The sequence below is a fragment of the Neovison vison genome, chromosome 3, assembly GCF_020171115.1.
Source record: "Neovison vison isolate M4711 chromosome 3, ASM_NN_V1, whole genome shotgun sequence".
NCBI lineage: Eukaryota > Metazoa > Chordata > Mammalia > Carnivora > Mustelidae > Neogale > Neogale vison.
This window is the reverse complement of record NC_058093.1, coordinates 52441562-52455037: the sequence shown is the minus strand read 5'-3', so window position 1 is coordinate 52455037 and position 13476 is coordinate 52441562. Positions and strand designations below refer to the sequence as shown.

Below are 13476 nucleotides of genomic sequence, written 5' to 3'. Positions count from 1 at the left end.
ATCTTCAAAATCTGTCTTCAAGTCACTTCTTCTAGAAAGCTATGTGGAGAGGTTTAGTATTTTGTGACTTTTGTACTTTAAACATCCATTTTTTAAAAAGATTTATTTATTTATGAGAGAGAGATTGAGCACACATGAGTAGGGGCAGGGATAGAGGGAGAGAATCTTCAAGCAGACTCCCCAGTATGCAGAGCCCAGCTTGGGGCTGGATCCATTAACCCTGGGTCCATGATCTGAGCTGAAACCAAGAATCTGGCACTCAACCAGGCGATCCTTTACATCCTTTCATGAAGAACTGATTACATTGTCTTGTAAGCAATTGTTTACTTCACTATCTCTCCTTTAAAACTACAAACTCTTAAGAAACATATGTTATATCCTTCCTGGTATCCTGGATTTACTGTGGAGTTCAGGCTAGTTATTAGGCATCCCAAACACATTTATTTCTATAAAATTACATGGTTTAGCCACAGGTTATACTAAAAGCATATGTGTATGCTTTTATATATGTATATATGTAGATATACACACATATAACACACATTCATATATGTTTATTACATACATATAACACATTGTTTATCCCCATAAACAAGAGCCATAGTTATTGCTATATGTAATTGGAAAGATTGGATTTTATATTGTAGCTAACATTGTTTTTATTTTAAGGAGAGCTGCTTATTTTGAAAGATAAAGTTTCCTTCAGCGGACCTCTCAAGCAACTTTCATCTTAGAAGAGGGTGGTCTTTGGGCTTGGGTAGCAGTAGGAGACATTCATTTTTATCAGAAGATGGAAGATGGTAAATAACAAGTTATATTAATCAACATTGAGTTGTGCATTACTTGTGCAATCTATTCTTTTTCATTTTCTAATGGTTTAAAGAGCATAATGTGAATAGTTTTTTTTTAAGTTTCTTTTTTTTTTAAATTAATTATTTATTTATTTGTCAGAGACAGAGAGAGAGAGAGCGAGTGAGCACAGGCAGACAGAGAGGCAGGCAGAGTCAGAGGGAGAAGCAGGCTCCCTGCTGAGCAAGGAGCCTGATGTGGGACTTGATCCCAGGACCCTGGGATCATGACCTGAGCTGAAGCAGCTGCTTAACCAACTGAGCCACCCAGGCGTCCCAAGAGCATAATGTGAATAGTAAAGAAATTTCAACCTAACACTAAAATGTAAGTATAAAATATAAATGAAATACAAAAGAATGGAATTCACTATTACCCTCAAAAGACAGGATAGAGCATTCTTAAATGATCAGAGTTTTTAATTGATTGGTAACTCTTTCATCTTTGTAGCATTAAATGTATAAACCTTCTTGGAATTATGCAATCCTTACATCCTTCCACCCCATTAAAATGGAGGAAGTTGACCCTTATCCTACGAAAGGTAAATCTATAATTGTATGTCAGTCTAGACCATAGCTTAAGAACTTCACTAGTCTGGTTCTTTGATTTTCTCCAGAAACATCAATGATTTTGCTCATTACTAGATTGTGTTTTACCTTCACATAATATCTCCTAAAAGCTCCTATCTTTCGAATAGATTTTTAAAATAGAAAACAAGTAAAAAGATTATAAACACAACAAAAAGTTCTTCCCTTGGCCCATATTCTCCAGGTTCAAAGTATCTCATTTCTCTGTTTCCCCTCACTGTAAATTAACATAAAATTTTACAGACATATGTTGTTTCTCTTCCTCATAATGAAATGCTCTTTATTTTTGTAGCTCCCCCAAAATTGCCATGGTGAAAAACACAAATTTTTCCCTTAATGAATATCTAGTAGACTCCTTTCTTGAATTATCTTGCTTTTCCTCCCAGGACCTCACTGTTTATGTTTTTCACCCTAAATTTATATTTAAATGTTAGTCGCTACCTTCCTACCTTCCTTTATTCATTCACCAGGTGGTTTTATTCATCTTACTATTTTGCACGTGATCTGAATACTCACAACCTCAACAGTGACACCTCAGCCCGGACCTCTCCTCTGGGATCCACTCTTGTGGATCCAAACATCTACTTGGCATCTCCTCTTGCCATGTCTCAGATACACCTAAACAAACACGTCTGCAAGCGGAACTGCTGATTCATCCTGGCCCTGTCAGCCAGCCAGGTCTTACTTCCTGTTAGTCCTTTTAATCATTTATAAATGGTGCCTCACTAACTCTGGTGGTCAATCCAAAAAAAAAAAAAGACCCCCAAACCAAAAACCAAAAACCAACCCAAAAAAGAAAGAAACAGAAGCCTCTCCCCCTTGCTACATCCTAGAAGTCATTATTGACTTCATTTTTTTTTTTCATCACGTATATTTAATCTGTTAACAAATCCTGGCTTTGCTAGCTGTAAAATTAATTCTCTGTATATCTATCTCTCTCTGCCTCTCCACCACCATCCTTGTCCTAATCACCAACATCTCCTGCGGGTCAATTGCAATACACTCTAAATTGTCTTGCTACGCTCACTATTGCTCTCCTGTAATTTGTTTTGTGCTGAGAAAGCACGGTGGTCTTTTAAAAATTTAATCATTTCATTTCACTTCTGTGTTTAAATACTTACACGGTTTCTTACTGATCTGTGGAATATAAACAAAATCCTTTAGCAGGGCCTTGTAGACCCTACATGATTCTCCCCCTCTGTCAGTAAGCACTGGGGATATTGGCCCTCTGCCATTTCTTAGAATAACTCATATACTCTTTCACACACCAAAGCCTCAACAAGTGCTCTCCCTATACCCGGAATACAATTCTGTCTGCCCTGCATCTGACTGCCTCTTTCCCATACTTCTCATCTCTGCCAAAACATCGCTGCATCAGAGAGCTCTTTCCTCATGTCCATATTTAAAGTGTCCCCCTCCAATTAATTTTCTGCAGGAGCACCCTGTTTATTTCCTTCTTTAATTATCACAATTTGTAATTTATCTATTCGTTTGGCTGCACACTTTTTTCCCCCCAACTAGAATGGAGACTCTAAAAGAGCAACGGAGCTATCTGATCATTGTTCATGCCCCCCTTCCCTCCCCACCCCCCAAGCCCAGGGCTTGTTTACACACGAGATGTCACTGCATGTTGGTTGAATGAAAAAATGAGTAACTCACAATTAGCTACCAAAATTAGTATTAAAGAAAAGCATCCCTGGCAGAATGATGAGATTTAAGCAGACATATTTTGAAGGGGTTTTAAACAGCATTTATGAAGGAAATATTTTTAGTACCAGACTAAGCACAGTAGTCTAGTAAAACGTCACTGTTATTTCACACGCTTTGGGAAGTGACAAAGTTCTTTGGAGGTCACAGCACAACAGATAAACATTAGAAATGGTTGATGGCTTATAACAAACAAGGTTTCTAAATGACACAATGTTAATATTTAATGTTACTAAAGTAACCATTTAGTCAAATTCACATTATCTCTCTCTTGAAAACACAATTTAGTAAATACTCAGGTATTTGTACCAGGCCACTCAGCGAAGCGCCCCAGATTCAGAAGAAAGAGCACATCATGTGTTCCACTGAAGAGGGAATTTCAGATATTCTTTTCGTTGCGCTGTGTTAGTAGTGGTAGAGCTCCCCGTCCTCGTCTATGGATTAGGCATGACTGAACACCTCCTTCCTTCCTTCACCCAACGCATATACGGCAACTGCACGAGTGAAGGAAAGCCTGGCATTTCACTCCCTGTTGGATACTTGCAGAGCAGACTACCTTGGTGTTACCATCACAACACAGCAGAACGTAGAGAGTGAGACTGTGGAAAAACGTGTTCCTAGTAGGACAGGAAACACTTCTAGTGAATCCCTAAGGTGGGCTAGGGTATACTGGACAGCTTGTTGGTAGCCGAATTGGCCTATCCAGTCATGTAGTACTCCTGGGAAGGAGTAGTCTTTGAAGACAACGGGTAAGACTTTAGCGGTTCCCAAACTCTGTAGACCATGGAATAGAGAAGAGGGAAAATGAGCTGTGAGACTAGCAATATGGCAGATCAGCAAGGAGAGGTAACATTGAGAAAGGCAGCTGGAGACCATTCAGGCTAAGGGAGAGGCTAAGATTTAAACCTCTGCAGAAGGCCCTTGGATAACAGAGGCAATAGAAGGTAAAGCTGAGAACACTTCTGAGAAAACAATGAAACTGTGTAGAGAAGACTTGCGGATGGAGGCCACTAGTAGAAAGTGGAATCAAACTGAGCCAACAGCAGGCGACCATCATAAAACATGAAATCAGATGAAACCTGACGTTTCTGTAGCCCTCCTATTTGACATACACTGGGGGAGTGGGAGCCTGGAAAACCCTGCCTTCCCTCTTCTAAGTGCTTCTGTCAGCATGGGCCTGGGGAGAGAAGAGAATTTGAGGCATGCACTGCTTATGAAACCAAAGCTTTAAACTGGAACATTACGAGTATTTTTAAGAACCAAAAGTGACTAGAAAGCTATTGAGTATATCCTAAATGACATCAGGACTGGAAAGGACTATTCCTCAGAGCATTATACAAGGATTGGAGAAAAAAAAATCGTTTTAAGTTTGTGCTTCTCTAAATTTAGACTGTACAATAAACCCTGTTGCATACAAACCAGTGACTGACAACTGTCTTCTGAGTTCACAATTTGCCTTTTTGCAAATACGGATTAGCACTGTGGTTGGGTAAATTAGGGAACTTTATTTCCTTCCACTTGTCACTTCTTGGCCCTTGCCTGGTTTGGAGGCCTTTGGGTTCTTTGTCCTGAATATGTACACAAAAAGAAGGATTCCTATTTGAAAACATTCAAAAATTGAGCTCCAATGGTCTCTCTTCTTTCCTGCCTCATCGGCAAAAGTAAGGGTAAATGCAAGTGCTGATGTTTGATTAACATGTTAACTTTCAAGAAGATTTTGTGTGCATGTACAGGCATAATGCAGTAATGGATGCTGACTTACAAGACAGAAGGCAAACTTGGCCCTGACTTGGATTCTCAAAGATGGTAGCAGTTCTGAAGTATATTTAGGAGCAGTAACATAGGTAGAGGTAACTATTCCATGACTCAGTGACTCCTGGCCCATGTTCTGCTTGTGAGCCATAGGTAGCCTACTGACTCCTGGAATAAATGAGTTCTTCTCCCATGGCCATCAGTGCTCACAGAATGTGTGGGTTAACACTCATTCATATTGATCACCCAGGGAAAGCCTCTCCTCAAAATTTGCATGAAAATGAAGAGATCAAGGTCAGAATGCATAACATTATGCATTAATTAGGCTGGTATCTGGTCATAATAATACCCAGTTAGTTAATGTGAAAACAAAATATGTAATTGATCAAATGCTCACCAAATAGTTACTGTGTACTTAGGAGACATTTTTGGTAATGTGAAGTAATTGAGACATGAAGAATTCCCAGAAAACTATATGGTTAAATATTACAGTATGAAGAACTCAAACTGAGTGGAGACCCCAATAACTACATGATAATCCTCCTTAGTGTATCTTCAATATCAATAAATATTTTAGAAAAATGGAAGGAAGGAAGCAAGAAAAAAAAAAAAGAAAAATATGATACTGTCATTAAGAACCTGGGCTTACAAATAAGCAAGCAGAGATTTTCTAGTTCTATCACTATCTGTGCAAAACTTATTTAAGTCTTCAAGGCCTCCATTTTCCCTCTGAAAAATAAGGATATAACAACTACTTCCTAAGACCCTAATAAGATAGCACATATAAAGCTTTGTGCCTGACTCTTCCTTCATAGGGCAAGATGTAAAAGGTTATCTGTATATTACTTAACTTTTATTGTTGTTGAGGGAAACCAGCATCTGTAGTGAATCAGCTTATTGTTGCTCCTTAAAAAAGTGTTTTATTTAAACTTGGTAAGTTTTGCCTCTTATTAGAATTGCAGTATTAACTTCCAGGAGTTTAGGTACACAGTTCAGAGTTTAAAAGAATAGCCAATTAGTTTCCAATTAGAACACTACATTTCATTCTCTGAAAATATTTTACAGTGTCTGAACAAACAGTAGAAACTGAATAAAACATGATGTCTCATTCACAAGAGCATGTGATGTCCGAATTACTTTGCATCACAGAGCATATCTGACTGTTATTTTCCAGGCTTCCGACAGATTAATATTTGTCTATTGTATCTCTCTCAAGTAAATCTGACCATGTATGAAAGGCAAACTGTCCTTTTATCCACAGAGGATTGAAGCTAGCCAGTTACTTGTTTTCTTTCCCAGATATTTTTATGAGAGTCTTTTGATGATGGAGAAGGTTATTAATCAAAATGTAAAATGCCCATTGCTCATTTGATTATCTACTTGATTTTCTTCCCCCAGCTAGAAGACAATTAACTAACATACATTATTCTTTTCATGTTTTTTGGCACCTACATCAGTGACATTTTAATTAAGGTTCATAAACTTCATAAGCTCCAGCCCTGCAATCTCAGTTCTAGTGCTACTGTTTCTAATTTTACAGCTGTTGTGCCAAATTCACGCAGCTGCTTGTTTTTATACTAATCTTTATCCCCCAGTGCCAGCCCACACACATACTATCTCTGGCACAAAGTCACTGTTTAATATGGCCTTAATGACAACAACAGCAATCTACTGTTGAGGTCACGGAGCACCATGGTTATAGAGTATAGGTTGTATCCTAGCGCTGCCATTTTCTAGCAGGGTGAACTTGGTGACTTCATCTTTCTGTGCTTCAGGTTTCAGGCAGTAACATGAGACTAGCAGAAACGACCTCAGAAGGTTCTTGTGAGGACTGAGGCTGATCAGCGCTCCTAAAGATACTTTGCCTTTATGGGGAAAATGGATAGAAATGGAGCAAATAGGATCATTAAAGAGGTTATCACAATCATCTAGGAAAGTAATGATAATGACCTGGACCAGATTTATGGGAATGGAAACAGAGGAATGTAGTAACTTGATATAATTGGGGGAATGAGAATTAAGAATTACTGTCCGTGCTTTCCCTTACCTAGGTTTTCCCTATTAGACCCAACATACCATTTTCTTCTGGTAAACAGTCCTCAAGTCTGCCAGCTTTCGTGGATCTGTTTCTACGGCTTCATAGCAGTTGCTACTTAACCACCTCTCCCCTTACAGCTCTGAATTCTATATAGTCATTTAGTAAGATGTTCTTGTGTGTGTGTGTGTGCATATGTATACACACACACACATATATATATATATGTGCATGTGTATTTCTGTATATATACTATTTACATATATTAATCTGATCTCCCCAGTCACATTATTATCTCTTTGAGAAGAGCATCACATGTTTCACTTTATGAATTGAATTTCATCATCACATGAAATTAAAATTTACTTTGTAAAATTGAATTTCATCATCTCATGTTTTACTTTACAAAACTGGCATAATTTGCATATGGTGAAAAAAATCAGAACTTAAATATACCATTTAATCAGGGTTTGCAAGGTTTAAAAAATGTATAACTGCTACTGGTGCTCAGTATTGACTGGCTTATTAATCTATTATTCATATTAATTCAGAGAAATCTGGAAAATTACACAGCATACAGAAAATGTGTCTACTACAAGATGGAATTAGAAACAAAAGTGATTTTTTTTTTTCCAGTTCTGGCAAAGGGAAACTGAAACAAGAAAATGATGATTCAATTTTCATAATATTTCATTCTATTTATTGTTTGTTTGTAATAACCCCTCTCAGCACTTCAACTCTCCACCTTGTTTATACATATTCAAACTGATGACAAATTCTTTAATTTTAATAACTGAAACAAAGTCTAAAAGAGACCTCATTGAGATCCTGAAGGCACTTATGATCCTTAATGGGTTGGCACAAACAAAAGAGACCTAGAAGTCATTATTTAAAAGGGGTGGGTACAAGGGGTACAGTAGGCATTTTCTATTCATTCTTGACATGAAATTTGTCAGTTATTCCTTACACTTGTTTTGATTGGGGTGATGTCTTCTTTAATTGGTTGGTTTGACTCTTGACTTCATTTTCACTTCACAATGTAATTGGGGAGACCCATGTGGTCTGGAAGGGGGCTCTAGAGCTGGGGTCATATCTGGTATCATAACATCTCAAGATAAAGACTCTTGTAAATCAAGCTGCTGTGGTCTTTAAGTGTGTACCCGAGTTGCAAGAAATCACAGAGCTAACCTGCCCAAGGAATGTATCCAGTACTTGGTAATTTAACGCTTAAAACAAAAATTATTGTTTGGATAAAAAAGAAAAGGTACCAGATTTGAAATAGGAAAACTGTACTCTTGACTTGAAATCAAAACAAACTGATTGCAGAATTTGGAATAAGTCACTTAATCTTGAGAGTCCTCAGAAAATTTATATGTAAAAGAAAAAGAACTAAACTTGATAATGGCTAAATCTTCTTCCAGATTTCTAGGATTCAGACTGGTCTCTTTATATGGAGCATATGACCACTTTTAGATATCAGATTTTTCTTTTTATTTTAAGGATTTTTTTATTTATCTGAAAGAAAGAGAGAAAACGTGCATACAGAGAGGGAGAGGGAGAAGCAGGCTCCCTACTGAGCAGGGAGCCTGATGCAGGGCTTGATTCCAGGACCCTGGGATCATGGCCTGAACTGAAGGCAGATCTTTAACTGACTGAGCCACCCAGGCACCCCTAGATAACAGACTTTTAGATAGGAATAATACATCTCTCAAAAATTTAATGAAAATTTTCCTACTCAGGCATGCTGACTTGGCTTTAGCTGTATTAGAAGTACATGCTGTGTAGATGTTATTCTCTGAACATGAGCAAGTATGAAAGAGAGAACACTGTAAAACTTATGAGGCAATCAATGTGGTTTCTTCCCCCTCAGATCTGGGAGTTACCTATTTTAGAAAGGTCGTAATTGTTATAAAAACAAGAGAAATCACAAAAGTCTGTTCTCTCAGAGAACGAGAATTTTTCAGGAAATCACTATATAATAAAGTAATCTGAAGATTTTATTTTCATATTGGCATGAAATATAGACAATTCTGAGTCAAACTTATACTATCTCATATATCCCATCAATTTGCTACTGAAATATCCAGTTATAAGATACTAAATACTTTCATTCTTGGGCATCTTGAATCTGTGATCTCTTTTCAACTTGGAAATGAATTTCCCGAAACCCCTGAGTTTGAAACAAACCCTTTTATACCTACTCATTTTCTATGGGACCTGACATATTAATTCTATAATAAATTTCTTTAAGGGACATCTCCCAACCCAGCTTTATCTTTTTGCTTTGCCAAAGACTTAGCAAATGACTCTTGGGAATTAGGGGTAGGAGGAAGGGCGACAAGAGTACAAGGGAGGCAGGGAAAAAGAAAATAGAGCAGAAGAATAGAAAGGTGTGCTTCTACTGAGTGTGGTTTGAAGTGGGAACTGTTCTGAAACAGAACTGAGACAGTCTGCATATGAACCAATGGGCATCAGAGGTATGGTGTGGTGACAGTAGTGACAGACCTGATCGAACTGTCCTTTCCACTGTCCTTAAATTCAAACACCCATCCCCATCATGCCCTGCAGTTAAAGCACATAGTGGAGATATATATATATATATATATATATATGGCAACATTGTGTAATGTACATTCTACTATCTATTACTTTTTGCTTTTTGCCTCTCAATGACTTTCTTTGCCTTGGAGCTTTCTGACCTTCAGAATTACCACACACTATAACTACTGTATTTCTTGGTATCAGGAGAATTTTTACTTGTCATTATTCCACATCTTATCAGGGCTGCTGATATTGGAGAAATTCCCAATTCTCCTTTAGATCCTGACTGTGTTATGGCAAATCTTCCATCTTCTGCCTAATGACATGTATGAGTAGAGCAGGCAAGAAATGAAGAACATAAAGCAGCCTACCGGATATTGCAAATGCTACGTAATATAAGGTGGTTCTGCTTAAGAAAATTAGCGTCTAGCTTTTCATATTTACAAAAAAATATTGCTTTTTATATTAGCATAGACTGGTGCAAGCAGATAATTCATACAAAAAAGAGCAAGACAAATAATATGTGAGGCAGTCATACTTTTTCATTTTTCAATTATTAATAATTTTAAAGTGTGATAAATTCTAGAGGTTTTGGAAGTAGTCTCAGTACATTCTAGGGGAATATTAACCAAGACCAAAGTAGAATTATTGGAAGTGTGCTGTCCGCATTATACAATTAATCCTATGAATAAATCTTGATTGTGAAAAAAAATTGTATGTAGGTGAGATTTTTGAGAACTGGATGGAAAGGGTCTGTGATTTATTAAATGATATTTGGGTCAGATGTTTTGCATTTTACACTGGTGTCCTCCCATGTCTGATGATCTGATTGCCTGTCAGATAACAGTAACATCTGCTGCTTCTAGCCACAGAGAAGCTCGTGACAGCTGTGTGATGCTGCCCTAGAATTCATGCCAGAACAGTCCTCTTTGAATATCAGCAGACCACCTGGGTACCCAGCTGCAGTGTGCGACAACATCTCCTGCTCTCTTGCAGATGCCAGACATACTTAAAAAGAACTTGGGTGGGGTGACGGAAGAAAACTCGGTACCTCAGAAAGAGTTATCCTTCAGCGAATCTCCCATCTAAAAACTGTCCATCTCACCTGACTGTGGCCATAGCATTTTAGTTTAAATGAAATTTCCCGTATAAATGGGAACGTGGTCAAATGTTTTTCCAATGTAAGGCCCTGGGACAAACCTGAGAGGAAGAAATAAGCTCTCCCTTCTCAAGCATTTTTCTTCAGGCCTTGGCTGGTGTCCATTCGGCAAATATATACTAGCCATTATATTGGTGTCAAGCACCATGCAGGGCTCTGGGGCATAGAGGAAGAATAAAAAAGCATGCCTCTCTGTCTTCAAGTAGCTCACAGCCCATCTAGTTGTGACTGTTAGTACAGGACATATTAAAGTCCAGTCATCAATTTGCATCTGACAGTTAAAGAGTAGTCTCTCATGCCTACAAGAAAAGAACTGTTTTAAGAGGTACTTATCCTAACAGTAATCCTTTCATGGACAGAATTTTCTTTTCCTAGTTTTTAGTCAGCAAGAGACATTTTGTTTCTTGTCAAGGACCTGAGACATTTTTATAGGAAGCTATAAGTTTTGCTTCAGATAAATACTTACCCTGGGGAGCCCATATAAAGCTCTAATGCTATCAATGGAAAACTATGATTCCTTTCCAAAAATCATCTTACAGGCATCTTTTTTTTGGTGGGGGGGCATAAAAATGCTTAGTGAGATAAATGTGAAACATATAAAAATATCCATATTGATGTCACTTCCAGCACTCATTACAAATAGCCATAAGACCCACTATGAAGGAAGATAATATTCGACTTTGACAGTTTTTGGTCTTTTAAAAATAAATTGGTAGTAGTCAATGTTGGCTATCTCATACTTTAAAAGAGGAGTGGAGAAGTGACCAAAAAAATCACCACATTAGCTTGATACTTTGCTCACTTAACTCACAAACAAGGACAGTGCTGTTTGGCAAAGTTTATTTGACCAGATACAATGTTAAAGCACAATGAAGGTAAGTTTCCAGTCTCTCTTTACTAGAATTGCAAGATGTCATTCTTGTGACATTTAAAGATTTTTTAATAGAGAACATCAATGCTCATTAAAATGCTTGCTAAAGAAGAAGATGTGTTTATCCAAACCTTGCTCCTCTTAACAAACCTCGATATCAAGACCATTGTCTCTGTGGAGAATTTTTGCTATTCTACTTTTTTTTGAATTTAAGAACAGCTGACCTGACTTTCTATGCATTTCCACCTCGAGACATCTCACACTGCCTTAGTTTCTTCTTTAGGAAAATGAGGAAGCTTTTCTCTTCAAAATTAAACCCTGCCCTTGGGATGTTGAACTCAGAATAAAGGAGGACTAAACTAGGAGCAGAGGACATGGGGTTAATGTTCAGCCCTGCCAATTTCTAGCCGCATGACTTAGTTTCATTGAAACTCAAAACCATTATTTAGAGAATTAAAGACAGTAATGACAACTCACCCACATTATTCTGGTAAGGGCACAGGAAAATATGATGAACATAAAACTGGTACAAACTATAAACTGTTACACAGATGTCCTTTAGTATCTATAATATTTTTTCAGCTCCTGTAAGTACTTATCTCATCAATTGTGCCTTCCTCTTTCTTCTTCAATAACACCTACTTTTTCTAATAATACTTTCTATCAGCTTATATTTTATGACAAAATAAAAGAACAACAAATATAAAATAATCATTTTTATCATATTTACCCTTCATGTTACTATATGTTTTTTTTCCTACTTACTGGGAAACGTCTTAAAGTTTTTCTTTTCTCTACATATCTTCGCAATTCAATTTTCTTCACAACTTATATTCTAGTATCTTGATTCTATGATCTGCAACTGCTCATAAAGCTTTTGACGGGCTCTCATTATTCTTTCTCGCTTCTTTGCAGCATTTGACACTGTTGACAATCACCATAACTTTCTAAGTTTTTGTGATATATATTTGTTCTGCTCTGACAGCCTTGACTTAGCATTCAGTTTCTCTTTTTTTCTCCCGCCCCTAAATGTTGGTGCCACCTAAGGACATGCCTTGCTATTCTGCTCTCCCTATTTTCTTTCTTGGCAAACTCATCGATTCTCACACGCTCATTTAATTATAAATTCTGTAACGCTAACTCTCAAATCTTTCACTTTCCCTATACTTTACCTCGACACTGCAACACATTTCCAGCTTCTTCAGGTACATCTTTAACTTTCCATGACCTTAAAGAGCCAAGCGTTCCCTTCTGTTCTCCAACTGTAAAAAGAAAATTTGTACTTTCTGGGGTTTTTCTCATGCAGGGTCAGAGAAATGATCAAGGAACGAAACTTACATCAGTCCTAATCACTATCCAACTACATTATTACAGAATTAGTGTGGGGAAAAATTTATTTAAATCTTCTCATGTTAATTCAAAAGTTATAGAAGGTATCGTAATTGCTCAAACCCCAATAGCTTTGTTTGGCCAATGAAAAGTTATAGACTATAAAATTAGATGTCCAGGATTTAAATATAAACACAAAGAATTTGGTTGATCTCTTAAGAGAAAAAAACCCAAAAAATTAGAATTGCATATTACAGGATTGTGAAGTAATGGAATGAGTAGAAACATGCAGTCAAACCTCTCATAATTGAAACAGTTAATGCAGAAACATATTTTAGCATTCAAGAAGTGTTAATAATTCTATACCAAAATTTGATTTCAATTTTATCCTATTTGCACTGTAAACCAGTGAGCAGTTTGATTATAAAGGATCTTAAGGACTTTTAACTCATCAAGTTTGAATTTTTGCAGACAGAGAAGGAGTGTTCATTTGGATTTATTTTTAAAGGGTAATTTAAAAACTACACATTAGAAGTCTATAACTACCAAATAAATTTAAATAAAAAACTTAATGAAATTTAAAAAAATCTACTACCTTTTAAATAATACTTAAAAACTCAGTTTTATTGGTACTTAATACTCAAATTGT

General features: G+C 36.9%; 1 protein-coding gene across 1 annotated transcript in view; it reads right to left on the bottom strand.

Annotated features, from left to right (window-relative positions):
* GALNT13 (polypeptide N-acetylgalactosaminyltransferase 13) overlaps nucleotides 1–13476 on the bottom strand; it is a 551077-nt gene that overhangs the window by 169359 nt on the left and 368242 nt on the right. The gene's annotated exons all lie outside the window — the stretch shown is intronic.